Raw genomic sequence first — 18322 nt, 5'->3', positions numbered from 1 at the left:
CGTGACTCTGAGTTCAGTTCCACCTGTATGTGATCAGATTCCCGTGTGTACTTCAGCTTCCTCCCACTGTCTGAAAGTACTCATGTGAGGCTGATTGGTGATTCTAAATTAACTCTAGGAGTGAATGTATGTATGTGGTCGTTTAACTCAATGTTGGCCCTATGATGGGCTGGTTCAGGGTGTATCCTGCCTCTTGATAGATGGGATAAGCCCCAGCCCACTGTGACTCTAGACATGATAAAGTGGGTATGGAAAATAAACAGGTGAACTTCACGTAGTCACCCATGATTTTTTTTTTCAGAGCAGTGACTTATTTAAGGGCTGTCTAAGCTGAAGGAAGCTGTCTATCTGCTTGATTGCATAGCTCTTTCAGAAATTGATGGATGTGACATGCATTCCTTTTGTGTAACAAACTTTTTTGACCCCTTTATTTCCACACAGATCACCAGTCTACACTAGGGGTAATGTACACATTAACTGATCAGGCAACACCACATTATTCAAACATTCATCATACGTATCACATTTGTATTAACTTTGTTTATTCTTCTATTGTAGGTGACAGAATCTACATGATAAATTCTGAGTATGCAGCTGCTAGTAGCGATGAAGCCAGCAACATGACCACCTCCACCCCTGCAGCCAACTCTTTGAATGGTGAGTCACTGCTGAGTTTCTTGGACATAGAGTAAAGAAAAGGAAACAGTGGAAACAGGAACCCATATGTATGGAAAGTATAAACTGTTGAAATATCTGCAGTATGACAAGTACCGTAAATTTGATAAGTTCTCATTTTGTCGGGAAAACATACAATAAAGTTTTTGCTTTCCCTCCTTAAATTAAATGTAAACACAACAACAAACATAATTTGACTGTACAAACAGTTAACCTTACACCCAAAAGAGACCGCGCTTCTTTTCCTATAAAAAAAGTTTTTTCAAGTGTTCACTTTGCATCTGTTTATCTATTTTTATCCAGGGTTTGAGCAAGTGAGAACACAGGTGTCTCAAAGTGAGAATGTAAGTGAGTTACGACTGTTGGTATCCACTGTATTTGATATAAACAGTAGAATGATCATATTTAAAGACTTTGTGCTGTCTTTCTTTTACAAGCCTGACATTTACCATGTGTACGCCACCATTCCTGATGAGCCAGCTCCATCGGTGCCGTTGGATGCGAACTACAGCAGTATACAAGCACACTGAAACACACTTTTGTTATACATGTATACACAAAGCAGATAAACCTTAATAATTAGCATTTAAAATCACAGGTACTGTTAAAACCAGCGCTATAGAGACATAAATACTGTATTTTTGGTAATGTGTAACCTGGTTTACAAGCTCATCCAAATATATGAATGAAAGTGATTAGTTATTTTAACTCAGCACTGTTTAAGGTTAGGAATAAACTGTGTAGTCTAACTAAAACTAACACATTTTATAGTGATAAAAGATGAATTGTTGAACAAGTGCAAGGTCAAGGTAAATCTAAACAGCACGTTTACAACGACCGCAGATGCCCAAAGTGCTGTGCAATTAAACAATAAGAACAGTAAAAACAATAAATGAATAAAATGATATTAATGATATGAACAGAAGCAAGAGACAGTGACAGCCTTCCTCTATTATTGTATGCATGTAAACGTCTGCCTATTGTGTACTTACTTGTTAATACATGATCTGAAAATAAAAGATATTTTTGCTCTAACATGTTGACAGCTCTGTCCCAACTGCAAAACAATGCCAACGTTTTCTGTCTGCTGAAGGGTGGTGAACTAATTTATTTTTCTGCTGGCCTCATAAATCCAGCAGGTGGGGCCAATTCTTACACATGACACAAAAACATTCAATTTAAAGTAATAGTATTTGTTGAGACTCTTGGATTGGAGCTTCAAAATGTTCACTAAATAAACTAAATACATTACTCAGGGTTCAGTGATGATATGTAAACACTGGAATTGCTGGAACTCCAGATTTCCTGAATATTCACCATAGACGTCCAGTGCAACCTGCACTCAAATGATTGGGACGGATTTTCAGTAATTCTAAATAAAACAAAAATTGTCATTTCAAACAGAAATGGTTAACTCTAAAACCACCCAAAATGATCATATAGATAGTGGAAGTTTATATATTCTTCTGATTTACATGATGCATAGTGTTATGTAAAAAATAAAAAGCACCCTCTTTCAGTTCCAATGTTTTATCTATCAGGACAAATGAAAACAATTACTTAATTTGCTCAGTTTGAACATGCAACCTTCAAGGAAATTTGACAGCTGGAAACATTTTCAGTTTTTATAGTTTTTACAGGGTATGTATCACATACTGTATCACATACTGTATCACATACTGTATGTCTGTCCATTTGCAAAGCGTGCAAACTGTAAACTGTGGAAAGAACACTTAAAGGTCTTGCCACTTTCTTATTGAGCACTGCTTTGGGCATTGGCAGCTTAAAACAGAGGAAGTGAGCAAAAGCACAGTTTTGTTGACCCCTAACCCCATGTTGTATTGATAGGTAAATAACATAAAACTCTGACAACATATCACACTAATTCACTTTAACACAGATATTTTATGCTGTTTAATCTGCTGACTAATAAATGAACCGGCAGTCGTTTAAGGTGGATGTTTCTCACTTATCTGAAAACTTTGCCGTTGATGCTTCTGCTCTCTTTGCATATATGTTGTGAGTTTCCTCTTTTTAAGCTCCCACGTCCAGAAAATGAATGTGTGGTATGGAAAAAGCATGTGAGGCGAGTCTCTTATTCAATACATGAGAAATGGGAGCCTTTTGGTTTACCATGAACAACACAAAATGTTCAAAAAGGGAAATGTAATCTTGCAATGAACTGAATTCGAGGTGTTTTTAAATTTAAGTCAACGTAATAAAAAAGCTAACAAAATTTATTCTAGCTACATAGAAAAACTGAATCATCACTTAAGCTGTCATGAATGTCTTTAGACTATAGGAGGAATACCTGTCAAAGCCTATGCATGCAGTGAGAAATAAAACTAAACACAGAAAGGCCCTGGTCAAAATTTGAGTCAGGAATATCCTTGCTGTAAAGAGACAGTGAAAACTCCTGCTCCAAAAAAGAGCTGATTGTTTCTTATGTTTTCTTTATTCAGTATTTTCTTGAAAACTGTGTTTCCAGTGACTGTCCCCCTCCCCAAACCAAACCCATGTAGTGTTTCTTCATGCAGGTTGATATAATGATAGAAATGGCGACTTGTGGTTGTCATGAGAGCAACTGCATGTGAGGGGTAAACATGGTCATTACATAAAAGTGATATAATGGTTTATTTTGATTTTCTACTTCTAACCAAGAAATGAAATAGCCTGAATCAAACCAGGATGTGGCAAAAGTGTTTTTAGCAAAGTGTTGTTACATAACATGTGTTCTGATCTCACGTCACAATGCTCCACCTGAACCATCAGCCTCTAAGATCATATCTGAGTCGACTTCTACTCTTCACAACCAAGATGCTAAACATATCTGTTGACTGCAAGCTAAAAACATATACACCTTTCTAATGAGTTTCCACATTACAATATATCTCAATTATCAGCAGAGTGACTCATAAAACCCATGGCATATGACTGTATAAAATAAACACACTTCTTCATGTATTTGGTAACTATTATGATTTGAATGTTTTAGTAGACTGGCATTAAGGAGGGGTAGCATTTTATGGGGCTCAGATTTCGGAGCAATCCTGGCTTTCTAATGAGAAGATCTTGCATTTTTTAGCATGATTCAGTCACTGCTGATAAGGTCCCTCTTCTCTCTCCTTTTTGTTTTTTTCTCCATCCCTTCTCTGTTAAATTTTACTTAAGTGAAACAAAAAACAATCATGCAATCATGCAACAATCATGCAACAATGGCAACAGGCAGAGGCCACAGGAGATTATTTCTCACAAGACAGTGCTCCCGTCTCAGCATTACACGAGAAGTATCTACATTTTATTTTTTAAGGGGTACTATTTTATATATATATATATATATATATATATGTGTGTGTGTGTGTGTGTGTGTGTGCATGTGTGTAATTAAAAATGTATATATATATATAAGCATAGATAAATAATAAAAAAATAAATGGACAATTAGGACACATAAAGCAACAGAAACCAATAAATGACTCCACAATCTTATCTTTGTGCACCTCCTAAATGTACAACATTCTTGGGGTCTGAAGAAATGGTCACCACTGCTTCTGTGCTCTAAACTAATCTTGCTTTCTGATGCTTGCTGTGGTTTTCCTGTCAAGAAGTGACAGTGGCACTTTCAAATGTTGAAATCAGATAATGTAGGTTTAGTCTGTGGAAGATTTCTGAGCTGTTGCAGTATTCGGCTGCATCATGTCTGGACATCTGCTGTTCGCCATCCTCATCTGTGAGTTAAAATTCAAAACGTATACCATGACCAACTCACAAAATGAAACAGATGCTTTTTCGCTGATGAAAATCAAATGTAATGTACCCTCCTTTGTGTTTTTGTGTTCTAGTTATATGAGTACAGTTTATGACAGAATTACACTAAGTTTGAGTTTTAATCCTTGAACATTGTGTTGAAAGATTCTGATGAGTTCTTACAATTACTTCACCCGTTAACATACAGTTTCTTCAACTGATTGTCTTCATGAGGTCAGAATGCAAGGTCAGTCTTTAAGATTTTTTAATTATTTTTATGTTCACCTGATGTTGAATATAGTTTCTACAAATATGCTAATCTCTATCTTTTCAGCTCCTCCTCCACCTAAACTCACAGTGAATCCATCAGAGATCACAGAGACAGACTCAGTTGTTCTGAGCTGTGAGGCTCCATCATCTGTTTCTGTGTCTCAGTGTCATTTCTACACTTTGAGTGGAGGAACTGTGAGAATCTTCTCCTGTAATCAGACACTGACAGCAACTGAACTGCTGCAGATGGCACATCTCTCTTCACCTGCTGAGGTTAAAGTCAACTGTTATTATACTGCACAACCTGGAGATGTAAAGTCTCCACACAGTGACCCGTCCTCCATCAAAATACAAAGTAAGTAACTTTTTCTACCATTTTATTGTGTTGTTATGTGTTCTGATGTGAAATCAGAATAAACAAGCTTAATATCAACCTCAGTCTCATGTCATCAGAACAACATTTAGTTTCAGGAGAATCTGAATCTATCATGAAAACAGCGAAACTCTACTTTTTCAGACAATGTATGCAGAGACAAAACTGTATGTGCTGTCAAAAATGTTGTCTTTAGGAATATTTTTGAATGAATACAAACTTAACTTGGATAAATCCTCCCATTTTCAGCTCTTCCTCCACCTAAACTCACAGTGAGTCGATCAGAGATCACAGAGACAGACTCAGTTGTTCTGAGCTGTGAGGCTCCATCATCTGTTTCTGTGTCTCAGTGTCATTTCTACACTTTGAGTGGAGGAACTGTGAGAATCTTCTCCTGTAATCAGACACTGACAGCAACTGAACTGCTGCAGATGGCACATCTCTCTTCACCAGCTGAGGTTAAAGTGAACTGTTATTATACTGCACAGCCTGGAGATGTAAAGTCTCCATACAGTGACCTGTCCTCCATCAATATACAAAGTGAGTGAATTACCTTCACATACCGATAGTGTACTTATAGAATTTATTTCAACCTACTCACCTGAGTGTTTTGGGGTTTCTCTTCTGTACTAAAATGTCTGTCGTTTCAGCAGTTGTTGAGATATTTCAGTCTGGCCTGGTGAAAACGTGTGATGTAAAAACATGCAAACATCTGTGATACCGGACCAAACTGCTGCACTGCCCACACTTCAACAGTTTGAGCCTTCCTCCTAATGATGCTGTGCTCTCAACAGGTTTAGCTGTTGGTCAACCAGGTACTGCTATCACCTCTCTCCCTGTGACCCCATTGGCCAAACCATCAAGTGAGTATCTTTTTATATCTGTTCCATACAGTTGATATGTAACCTCTGGTTTAACACATTCACTCTCCACCACAAACATGTAGAGGGTATACAACACCTTGGTGCTGACAACTATACAACACCTTGGTGCTGACAACAAAGGACTTAAGATTCCTAAAGAAGTGGAGTCTGCTATGCCCCTTTTTACAGACAATCTCAGTGTCACATTTCCAGTCTAGTCTGTTGTCCTGGTAAACACGCTGCTTGTCCATCACTGGTACACCCAACAGCTGCAGAGCCATTTGAGTGTTTCTGGAGATGAAAGATCTCAGAGTTATACAGGAAGTCTGACATGTACAGAGTGAAGAGAAACAGTGAGTGTTCAGTCCCCCGTGGAACTCCCATGCTGCTGACACACAACCCTTCAGTCTCACAAACTGTGGTCTGTTTGTCGGGTTGTCAATAATCCGGGTTGTTGTGGAGGCATCTGCCTGTATTTTCTGTGGCTTCTTACATAACACCGCAGGTTGAATTGTATCAAAAGTACTGCAGAATTCAAAGGACACTATCCTCCCCGTGCATCCTGCTTTGTCCAGATCTATCTCACGGAAGCAGGTGGATGATGGCATCTTCAACACCAACCCCAGTGTGAAAAACAATCTGTAGTGGATCCTGAAAAGTTTCCACTTGTGTTTTTTTGAGGAGACAATATTAGTCTCTCCGTGTCTTTCATGATACGGGATGTTAGGGCAAGTGGTCTGTAGTCACTTTGGGCAATGCATGAGATTTTTTTAGGTACACTGATAAGGCAGGATGTCTTCCACTGCACTGGAACGTACTCCTGACTCATGAAAAGGTTGAGGTGGGTAAGAAAATAAACTACAGGTCGCCTCTGAGCTCTGCTAACTCTGTTTGTATTTTTTCTTTTTAAACATTTCAAAAACTCACACTTCTCTTTTTTCCAATGTAGATGAGCAGGTGTTGAGGATTGGGGTGGCTCTAAGTGCTTATGGCATACCTGTGGCTGTCATCCTGATAGGATTTGTTCTTCTCTATACCCAAAGAAGAACTGGTGAGAACATATTAAACTTTCATCTCAAAGTTTCCTGGTTCAGCAATGGCACTTTTTTACAATAAGTCGAGCCTTTCTCAAAATGACAGTTTGTTAAATTCTCTTTAATAAGTGCATGAAACCTCAATAGAATATTACAAAAGGTCTATACAGTTGGCTTGCCATATTTATATTGAAATATAAATACTTTAATATTGTCCAGAGACAATGTAGAGACAAAGATTAAAAAAAGCTAATATTGTACCAGATGTGCTTTGTATCTTTTCTGAAATAGGTGCAAATACAAAAAGATATCTTTAAGTTTCCAGTTTACCAATGATCCTGTTTCAGTAATAATATTTTATTCCTACTGGTGTGAAAGTGTTTCCTGCACAAAACTGTCAGTGAGCTTTTCTTTCTTTCTTTAACAACACCCCCTCCCCCCTGTGATTTGCTCAAGGAAATTGTTTGTGAAAGATGAGATAACTGAAAGTGGGGACAACTCCTCAGTTTTGCTCAGTCGGAAGCTCACGCTATACTTAACTGATGCATATTATCATTCATTACAAAGGCTCATGCAGCTTCAAGTGTTAGGGGCTGGAGAAGACTGGACCCAGAAGCAAACAGGAGACTGGGATATAGATGTAATAAAAGGGTTTATTTAGGGAGGGGGGAGTTGGGACACCAGGAAGCTGGGAATGGATTCAGGGTCCAGGTTGGCGGAATAGTAGGTTCCGTGTCCGGGTCCGTGATCCAGGTTGGTGTGGGTGCCGTGTCCATGGGATTCCGTGCAGGTGCTCGTTAATAAGGGTTCGGAGGTGGGCTGCTGGCTGGTTTCGATGGAAGCTTGAGCGGAAAACCAAAGTCAGAATGAACGCTAGAGCAGGCATAGGTTACACACAAGAAAGGTAATCATCAGGCACTGGAGAACAGGAGGGAGCAGGCTTTAACCGGCGCTCGATTGATGATGAGCCACAAGTGCGAAAAGGTGTGAGAGCGCTCCTCCAAGCCGCCACACCCAGCCCGAAACAAACAGAAAGAAAACCAGCCAGCCCCCGGGGACCAATAGAAATATTGATATATAAATAAATGAAAAAACTTAATCACCACATCAAGAAGATACAGAAGAAAATATGCAGGCTTAGCTCGGAAAACTAATCTTTAAAGTCAATGACCACATTCATGTTTAACATACAGACTTTAAAGATGATTTGAAGGATAGATTTTAGTCAGATCACCTGGAGTTGAAGAATTCAAACTAAGGTCTACTACATTCTTCTATTAGAATAATATAACTTGAAAACTGAACTCTTGATTTGTATCTTGAATACTTTTTTGTGATAAAGACTAGTCCCCTTTTCCGTGCTTTTTCTCTTTAGATTGACAGCCAACATCTGTCGTGAATTTGAATGCATGCGGACTCGCACAGCAACGTTTCTGAGTGCAACACAACTATTTGAATACTATGGTGTTTAAAACATTCTGCTTTGTGTTTCAGATGTGTGTGGACAAATAGAAAATCCAAAAAGTGAAAGAGAGGTAATTATGAAATAAATGCCAATTGATCTTTCTCTATGGAGTGAATATTCTGTCTTGTTAACTGTTCCTCACCGTCAGCTCATTTCATTAAACAACAGCAGGGTAGTCTTGATAAAACCTGCAGTATCATCATCTATGAATGCAGAAACATCGCCTCCACTGGTGAGCAACTTTTCTCTTTTCTTGAAACTAGACTGCCGTTTGATGTTATTGAACAAGATTGAATAACGTTGTGGTTTCTTAAATAGTATAAATTTTTTTATAACAATAGAGGAAAGGGTATATGACAATGTGAATTCTTTCAAAATGGTCAAATGTAATCATTCGTGTCTCTTATGAGTGTAATTTGTGTTTTACCTGCTACACCAGAAGCTGCAAACGTGCTCACGTGTGGCCCTGCCAGCTACAGAGGTGACTGATTAAATGAAACTAACATTTATGGAATTCTAATCACATTAGGCGAGCTGAAGGAAAAATGTCAAAGCACAAAAATAAAAATGTTAATGCTTTTATTGACAACATATTGTGTTTGTTTTGCAAAAATAACATTAAAAGGTGATCTGCTGGGAAAGATTTCACTAAACTCCATCAACCAACATCTGTTTCCCTCTTTCCATAGAGTGAAAACCTCTAACAGCACCGCCTACATCATCTCAAACGGATACAGCGTCCAACACTGGAACTGATTGTGAAATCCAACTTTGTTGTTAGTATCATCTCTTTAGGTTTGCTTTTTATGTGCTCGTCACATTGTTGCACTCTCATTTCTGTAAAGATGACGTTAACGCAAAAGCCTGATCCAAATATGAACACAAAGGCGTGCAAATCAACAACAAAGAGCTATGATATAGAGATGGCTGCGAAGACGTGCAAAGTAAGATGTTTCAGAAACAGGAGATTTGAGCTTCAGTTTTCTGCTTGTTGATATATATTTCAAGTCCTCACTGATGTAGTTGCAGGATGAGCACGCACGATTCTACATTGACAATACAAAATGTGTCATTACTGCTCTGCATTTTGTAAGTTGACAGTAGAAATGTACATAACAAGCTACTGGTTTATTTTCTCATGTCCCAACTCTTTGTTTCATTAAAAATTGAATCTGCCCTAACCTATAAAGTTCCAATTTATCCAATGATGAAACATGTTCTTTGCCATTTCTCACCATTTTTAAAGTAATCTTGTACAAGATCACAAAGGGATGGAAGTGGCTGTCTCTTTATCTGTGGATTTATGCCAGAGTGAGCTGAAAAGAAGCAGCTGTTGTTGTGCGGAGAATGAAAAGGGAATAGAACATGAAAACACATTTCTTCATTCACACTGAGCTAAATAAAAAATAAAGATACAACACACCAGGTATATAGATAAATGGTCACGTCTATTTCTGAGGCCTGTTCCATTTTGACTTGCTGTGGTTTTCCTGTCATGAAATGAGTGATGTATCAATGACGTTAAGATCTGATACTGTAGCTTTAGTCTGTGGAAGATTTCTGAACAGTTTTAGTATTCAGCTTCATCATGACTGGACATCTGCTGTTTGTCATCCTCATTTGTGAGTTCAAATTCAAAACTTATTAACTTTTCTTCTTCTTCTTCTTATTTCACCTGTTAATAAATCATTTATCCAACAGATTTTCTTCATGAGGTCAGAGTGCAAGGTCAGTCTTTAAGCTTAATACTTGTTTTCATGGTCACCTGATGTTGCACATAGTCCATACCATAATGTCCATTTCTAACGTTTCAGCTCTTCCTCCACCTAAACTCACAGTGAATCCATCAGAGATCACAGAGACAGACTCAGTTGTTCTGAGCTGTGAGGCTCCATCGTCTGTTTCTGTGTCTCAGTGTCATTTCTACACTTTGAGTGGAAGATCTGTGAGAATCTTCTCCTGTAATCAGACACTGACAGCAACTGAACTGCTGCAGATGGCACATCTCTCTTCACCTGCTGAGGTTAAAGTGACCTGTTATTATACTGCACAGCCTGGAGATGTAAAGTCTCCATACAGTGACTGGTCCTATATTAAAATACAAAGTGAGTGACTGTTTCTACCATTTTATTGTGTTATTATGTGTTTTGATGTAGAAACGGAACAAACATGCTCGATATCAACCTCAGTCTCATGTCATCAGAATAAATGTTAGTTTTAGTAGCAATAAGAACATTAACATTTTGTTACAGTCATTACATGTTGACACAAGGCTGTAAATGCTATTAAAGATCTTGTGATTAGACACATTTTTATATCAATTCAAACTGAATTCGAATAAATCCTCCTACTTTCAGCTGCTCTTCCACCTAAACTCACAGTGAATCCATCAGAGATCACAGAGACAGACTCAGTTGTTCTGAGCTGTGAGGCTCCATCATCTGTTTCTGTGTCTCAGTGTCATTTCTACACTTTGAGTGGAGGATATGTGAGAATCTTCTCCTGTAATCAGACACTGACAGCAACTGAACTGCTGCAGATGGCACATCTCTCTTCACCAGCTGAGGTTAAAGTGAACTGTTATTATACTGCACAGCCTGGAGATGTAAAGTCACCACACAGTGACCCGTCCTCCATCAATATACAAAGTGAGTGAACTACTTCCACCTACTGATCTTGCAGTATTTAATTTCAATATACTTTCAGCTGTCTGCTACATATATCATGTTATTTACATATATCACATATATTTTTGCTGAAATTTGCTGGAATAGAAAATGAAAACACATTTCTTCATTCACACTGAGCTAAATAAAGATACAACACACCAGGTATATAGATAAATGGTCACGTCTGTTTCTGAGGCCTGTTCCATTTTGGCTTGCTGTGGTTTTCCTGTCATGAAATGAGTGATGTATCAATGACGTTAAGATCTGATACTGTAGCTTTAGTCTGTGGAAGATTTCTGAACAGTTTTAGTATTCAGCTTCATCATGACTGGACATCTGCTGTTTGTCATCCTCATTTGTGAGTTCAAATTCAAAACTTATTAACTTTTCTTCTTCTTCTTCTTATTTCACCTGTTAATAAATCATTTATCCAACAGATTGTCTTCACGAGGTCAGAGTGCAAGGTCAGTTTTAAGCTTAATACTTGTTTTCATGGTCACCTGATGTTGCACATAGTCCATACCATAATGTCCATTTCTAACATTTCAGCTCTTCCTCCACCTAAACTCACAGTGAATCCATCAGAGATCACAGAGACAGACTCAGTTGTTCTGAGCTGTGAGGCTCCATCGTCTGTTTCTGTGTCTCAGTGTCATTTCTACACTTTGAGTGGAGGAACTGTGAGAATCTTCTCCTGTAATCAGACACTGACAGCAACTGAACTGCTGCAGATGGCACATCTCTCTTCACCTGCTGAGGTTAAAGTGAACTGTTATTATACTGCACAGCCTGGAGATGTAAAGTCACCACACAGTGACCTGTCCTCCATCAAAATACAAAGTGAGTGACTGTTTCTATCATTTTATTGTGTTGTTATGTGTTCTGATGTGAAATCAGAATCAACCAGCTCGATATCAACCTCAGTCTCATGTCAACAAAACAACCTTTAGTTTCAGGAGAATCTATATCTATAATGAAAACAACGAAACTCTACTTTTTCAGACAATGTATGCAGAGACAAAACTGTATGTGCTATCAAAAATGTTGTCTTTAGGACTGTTTTTTAATAAATGCAAACTTAACTTAGATAAATCCTCTCATTGTCAGCCCCTCCTCCTCCACCTAAACTCACAGTGAGTCCATCAGAGATCACAGAGACAGACTCAGTTGTTCTGAGCTGTGAGGCTCCATCATCTGTTTCTGTGTCTCAGTGTCATTTCTACACTTTGAGTGGAGGAACTGTGAGAATCTTCTCCTGTAATCAGACACTGACAGCAACTGAACTGCTGCAGATGGCACATCTCTCTTCACCAGCTGAGGTTAAAGTGAACTGTTATTATACTGCACAGCCTGGAGATGTAAAGTCTCCACACAGTGACCCGTCCTCCATCAATATACAAAGTGAGTGAATTACTTCCACCTACTGATCTTGCAGTATTTAATTTCAATATACTTTCAGCTGTCTGCTACATATATCATGTTACTTACATATATCACATATATGTTTGCTGAAATTCTCAAAAAACTCAAATTCAAGAGGATCTAATATTTTTGAAATAGTTAAATGTTTCACTTTCAGCATAGGAATGTTTTGTATAATTTATTGTGAATAAAGTACATTTGTTAGAAATTTACAGATCAATTCATTTGGTGCAAAAAAACTATTGTATTTATTTCTTTTCATTTACACTTTTAAAGTGTAGAATTTTTGGAGGAGTTTGTGTTGTATCAGTGTCAGGTGTGAGATAGAATAGGTGTTCATCAGTAGTGCTACAGCTCATCCTCTGGGTGCAGTGAATATCTTACACATTTCAGTAAAAAACATAAATACCAAACACAGGGGATGCTCCAGCAAAAGTCAGAGGATGACCTGTGTGTTTTTGGGGTTTCTATTCTGTACTAAAATGTCTGTCGTTTCAGCAGTTGTTGAGATATTTCAGTCTGGCCTGGTGAAAACGTGTGATGTAAAAACATGCAAACATCTGTGATACCGGACCAAACTGCTGCACTGCCCACACTTCAACAGTTTGAGCCTTCCTCCTAATGATGCTGTGCTCTCAGCAGGTTCAGCTGTTGGTCAGCCAGGCACTGCTATCACCTCTCTCCCTGTGACCCCTTTGGAGAAAGCTTCAAGTGAGTATCTTTTTATATCTGTTGCATACAGTTGATATGTAACCTCTGGTTTAACACATTCACTCTCCACCACAAACTTATAGAGGGTATACAACACCTTGGTGCCGACAATGAAGGACTTAAGATTCCTGAAGAAGTGGAATCTGCTATGTCCCTTTTTACAGACAATCTCAGTGTCACATTTCCAGTCTAGTCTGTTGTCCTGGGAAACACCTAAGTACCCGTAGTCGTCCACCTCTTCTCTTCATAATTTATTTTGTTATGTTCTTGTTCAAGGGGATATGATTGTTCCCAAACCCTACCATCAAGAGGCTAACCATTTCCTTAATACCTGGCTGCTTGTCCATCACTGGTACACCCAACAGCTGCAGAGCCATTTGAGTGTTTCTGGAGATGAAAGATCTCAGAGTTATACAGGAAGTCTGACACGTACAGAGTGAAGAGAAACAGTGAGTGTTCAGTCCCCCGTGGAACTCCCATGCTGCTGACACACAACCATTCAGTCTCACAAACTGTGGTCTGTTTGTCGGGTTGTCAATAATCCGGGTTGTTGTGGAGGCATCTGCCTGTATTTTCTGTGGCTTCTTACATAACACTGGAGGTTGAATTGTATCAAAAGTACTGCAGAATTCAAAGGACACTATCCTCCCCGTGCATCCTGCTTTGTCCAGATCTATCTCACGGAAGCAGGTGGATGATGGCATCTTCAACACCAACCCCAGGATGATAAACAAACTGTAGTGGATCCTGAAAAGTTTCCACTTGTGTTTTTTTGAGGAGACAATATTAGTCTCTCCGTGTCTTTCATTATACGGGATGTTAGGGCAAGTGGTCTGTAGTCACTTTGGGCAATGCATGAGATTTTTTTAGGTACACGGATAAGGCAGGATGTCTTCCACAGCACTGGAACGTACTCCTGACTCATGAAAAGGTTGAGGTGGGTAAGAAAATAAACTACAGGTCGCCTCTGAGCTCTGCTAACTTTGTTTGTATTTTTTCTTTTTAAACATTTCAAAAACTCACACTTCTCTTTTTTCCAATGTAGATGAGCAGGTGTTGAGGATTGGGGTGGCTCTAAGTGCTTATGGCATACCTGTGGCTGTCATCCTGATAGGATTTGTTCTTCTCTATACCCAAAGAAGAACTGGTGAGAACATATTAAACTTTCATCTCAAAGTTTCCTGGTTCAGCAATGGCACTTTTTTACAATAAGTCGAGCCTTTCTCAAAATGACAGTTTGTTAAATTCTCTTTAATAAGTGCATGAAACTTCAATAGAATATTACAAAAGGTCTATACAGTTGGCTTGCCATATTTATATTGAAATATAAATACTTTAATATTGTCCAGAGACAATGTAGAGACAAAGATAAAAAAAGCTAATATTGTACCAGATGTGCTTTGTATCTTTTCTGAAATAGGTGCAAATACAAAAAGATATCTTTAAGTTTCCAGTTTACCAATGATCCTGTTTCAGTAATAATATTTTATTCCTACTGGTGTGAAAGTGTTTCCTGCACAAAACTGTCAGTGAGCTTTTCTTTCTTTCTTTAACAACACCCCCTCCCCCCTGTGATTTGCTCAAGGGAATTGTTTGTGAAAGATGAGATAACTGAAAGTGGGGACAACTCCTCAGTTTTGCTCAGTCGGAAGCTCACGCTATACTTAACTGATGCATATTATCATTCATTACAAAGGCTCATGCAGCTTCAAGTGTTAGGGGCTGGAGAAGACTGGACCCAGAAGCAAACAGGAGACTGGGAAATAGATGTAATAAAAGGGTTTATTTAGAAAGGGGGGAGTTGGGACACCAGGAAGCTGGGAATGGATTCAGGGTCCAGGTTGGCGGAATAGTAGGTTCCGTGTCCGGGTCCGTGATCCGGGTTGGTGTGGGTGCCGTGTCCATGGGATTCCGTGCAGGTGCTCGTTAATAGGGGTTCGGAGGTGGGCTAGTGGCTGGTTTCGATGGAAGGCTGAGCGGAAAACCAAAGTCAGAATGAACGCTAGAGCAGGCATAGGTTACACACAAGAAAGGTAATCATCTGACACTGGAGAACAGGAGGGAGCAGGCTTTAACCGGCACTCGATTGATGATGAGCCACAAGTGCGAAAAGGTGTGAGAGCGCTCCTCCAAGCCGCCACACCCAGCCCGAAACAAACAGAAAGAAAACCAGTCAGCCCCCGGGGACCAATAGAAATATTGATATATAAATAAATGAAAAAACTTAATCACCACATCAAGAAGATACAGAAGAAAATATGCAGGCTTAGCTCGGAAAACTAATCTTTAAAGTCAATGAACACATTCATGTTTAACATACAGACTTTAAAGATGATTTGAAGGATACATTTTAGTCAGGTCACCTGGAGTTGAAGAATTCAAACTAAGGTCTACTACATTCTTCTATTAGAATAATATAACTTGAAAACTGAACTCTTGATTTGTATCTTGAATACTTTTTTGTGATAAAGACTAGTCCCCTTTTCCGTGCTTTTTCTCTTTAGATTGACAGCCAACATCTGTTGTGAATTTGAATGCATGCGGACTCGCACAGCAACGTTTCTGAGTGCAACACAAGTATTTGAATACTATGGTGTTTAAAACATTCTGCTTTGTGTTTCAGATGTGTGTGGACAAATAGAAAATCCAAAAAGTGAAAGAGAGGTAATTATGAAATAATTGCTAATTGATCTTTCTCTATGGAGTGAATATTCTGTCTTGGCAACTGTCCCTCACCGTCAGCTCATTTCATTAAACAACAGCAGGGTAGTCTTGATAAAACCTGCAGTATCATCATCTATGAATGCAGAAACATCGCCTCCACTGGTGAGCAACTTTTCTCTTTTCTTTAAACTAGACTGCCGTTTGATGTTATTGAACAAGATTGAATAAAGTTTTGGTTTCTTAAATACAATTTTTTTTATTACAATAGAGGAAAGGGTATATGACAATGTGAATTCATTCAAAATGGTCAAATTGTCCAATGTAATCATTTGTGTCTCTTATGAGTGTAATTTGTGTTTTACCTGCTACACCAGAAGCTGCAAACGTGCTCACGTGTGGCCCTGCCAGCTACAGAGGTGACTGATTAAATGAAACTAACATCTATGGGATTCTAATCACATTAGGAGAGCTGAAGGAAAATGTCAAAGCACAAAAATAAAAATGTTAATGCTTTTATTGACAACATATTGTGTTTGTTTTGCAAAAATAACATTAAAAGGTGATCTGCTGGGAAAGATTTCACTAAAATCCATCAACCAACATCTGTTTCCCTCTTTCCATAGAGTGAAAACTTCTAACAGCACCGCCTACATCATCTCAAACGGATACAGCGTCCAACACTGGAACTGATTGTGAAATCCAACTTTGTTGTTAGTATCATCTCTTTAGGTTTGCTTTTTATGTGCTCGTCACATTGTTGCACTCTCATTTCTGTAAAGATGACGTTAACGCAAAAGCCTGATCCAAATATGAACACAAAGGCGTGCAAATCAACAACAAAGAGCTACGATATAGAGATGGCTGCGAAGACGTGCAAAGTAAGATGTTTCAGAAACAGGAGATTTGAGCTTCAGTTTTCTGCTTGTTGATATATATTTCAAGTCCTCACTGATGTAGTTGCAGGATGAGCACGCACGATTCTACATTGACAATAAAAAATGTGTCATTACTGCTCTGCATTTTGTAAGTTGACAGTAGAAATGTACATAACAAGCTACTGGTTTATTTTGTCATGTCCCAACTCTTTGTTTCATTAAAGATTGAATCTGCCCTAACCTATAAAGTTCCAATTTATCCAATGATGAAACATGTTCTTTGCACCCTCATCACCATTTTTAAAGTAATCTTGTACAAGATCACAAAGGGATGGAAGTGGCTGTCTCTTTATCTGTGGATTTATGCCAGAGTGAGCTGAAAAGAAGCAGCTGTTGTTGTGCGGAGAATGAAAAGGGAATAGAACATGAAAACACATTTCTTCATTCACACTGAGCTAAATAAAGATACAACACCCCAAATATATAGATAAATGGTCACGTCTATTTCTGAGGCCTGTTCCATTTTGACTTGCTGTGGTTTTCCTGTCATGAAATGAGTGATGTATCAATGACGTTAAGATCTGATACTGTAGCTTTAGTCTGTGGAAGATTTCTGAACAGTTTTAGTATTCAGCTTCATCATGACTGGACATCTGCTGTTTGTCATCCTCATTTGTGAGTTCAAATTCAAAACTTATTAACTTTTCTTCTTCTTCTTCTTATTTCACCTGTTGATAAATCATTTATCCAACAGATTTTCTTCATGAGGTCAGAGTGCAAGGTCAGTCTTTAAGCTTAATACTTGTTTTCATGGTCACCTGATGTTGCACATAGTCCATACCATAATGTCCATTTCTATCTTTTCAGCTCTTCCACCTAAACTCACAGTGAATCCATCAGAGATCACAGAGACAGACTCAGTTGTTCTGAGCTGTGAGGCTCCATCATCTGTTTCTGTGTCTCAGTGTCATTTCTACACTTTGAGTGGAGGATATGTGAGAATCTTCTCCTGTAATCAGACACTGACAGCAACTGAACTGCTGCAGATGGCACATCTCTCTTCACCAGCTGAGGTTAAAGTGAACTGTTATTATACTGCACAGCCTGGAGATGTAAAGTCTCCACACAGTGACCCGTCCTCCATCAATATACAAAGTGAGTGAACTACTTCCACCTACTGATCTTGCAGTATTTAATTTCAATATACTTTCAGCTGTCTGCTACATATATCATGTTATTTACATATATCACATATATTTTTGCTGAAATTTGCTGGAATAGAAAATGAAAACACATTTCTTCATTCACACTGAGCTAAATAAAGATACAACACACCAGGTATATAGATAAATGGTCACGTCTATTTCTGAGGCCTGTTCCATTTTGACTTGCTGTGGTTTTCCTGTCATGAAATGAGTGATGTATCAATGACGTTAAGATCTGATACTGTAGCTTTAGTCTGTGGAAGATTTCTGAACAGTTTTAGTATTCAGCTTCATCATGACTGGACATCTGCTGTTTGTCATCCTCATTTGTGAGTTCAAATTCAAAACT

The 18322-nt window shown here is 38.5% G+C and overlaps 1 long non-coding RNA gene across 1 annotated transcript; it reads left to right on the top strand.

Annotated features, from left to right (window-relative positions):
• Nucleotides 1-206: 206 nt before the first annotated feature.
• Nucleotides 207-1691, top strand: LOC140304152 (uncharacterized). Its single transcript, XR_011915234.1, has 3 exons — nt 207-657; nt 979-1019; nt 1113-1691. It is a non-coding gene; the product is annotated as an uncharacterized lncRNA (long non-coding RNA).
• Nucleotides 1692-18322: the final 16631 nt, after the last annotated feature.

The sequence above is a fragment of the Leuresthes tenuis genome, unplaced genomic scaffold, assembly GCF_036924035.1.
Source record: "Leuresthes tenuis unplaced genomic scaffold, fLeuTen1.0.hap1 SCAF_3, whole genome shotgun sequence".
NCBI lineage: Eukaryota > Metazoa > Chordata > Actinopteri > Atheriniformes > Atherinopsidae > Leuresthes > Leuresthes tenuis.
This window is presented reverse-complemented; position numbering and strand designations above follow the sequence as displayed.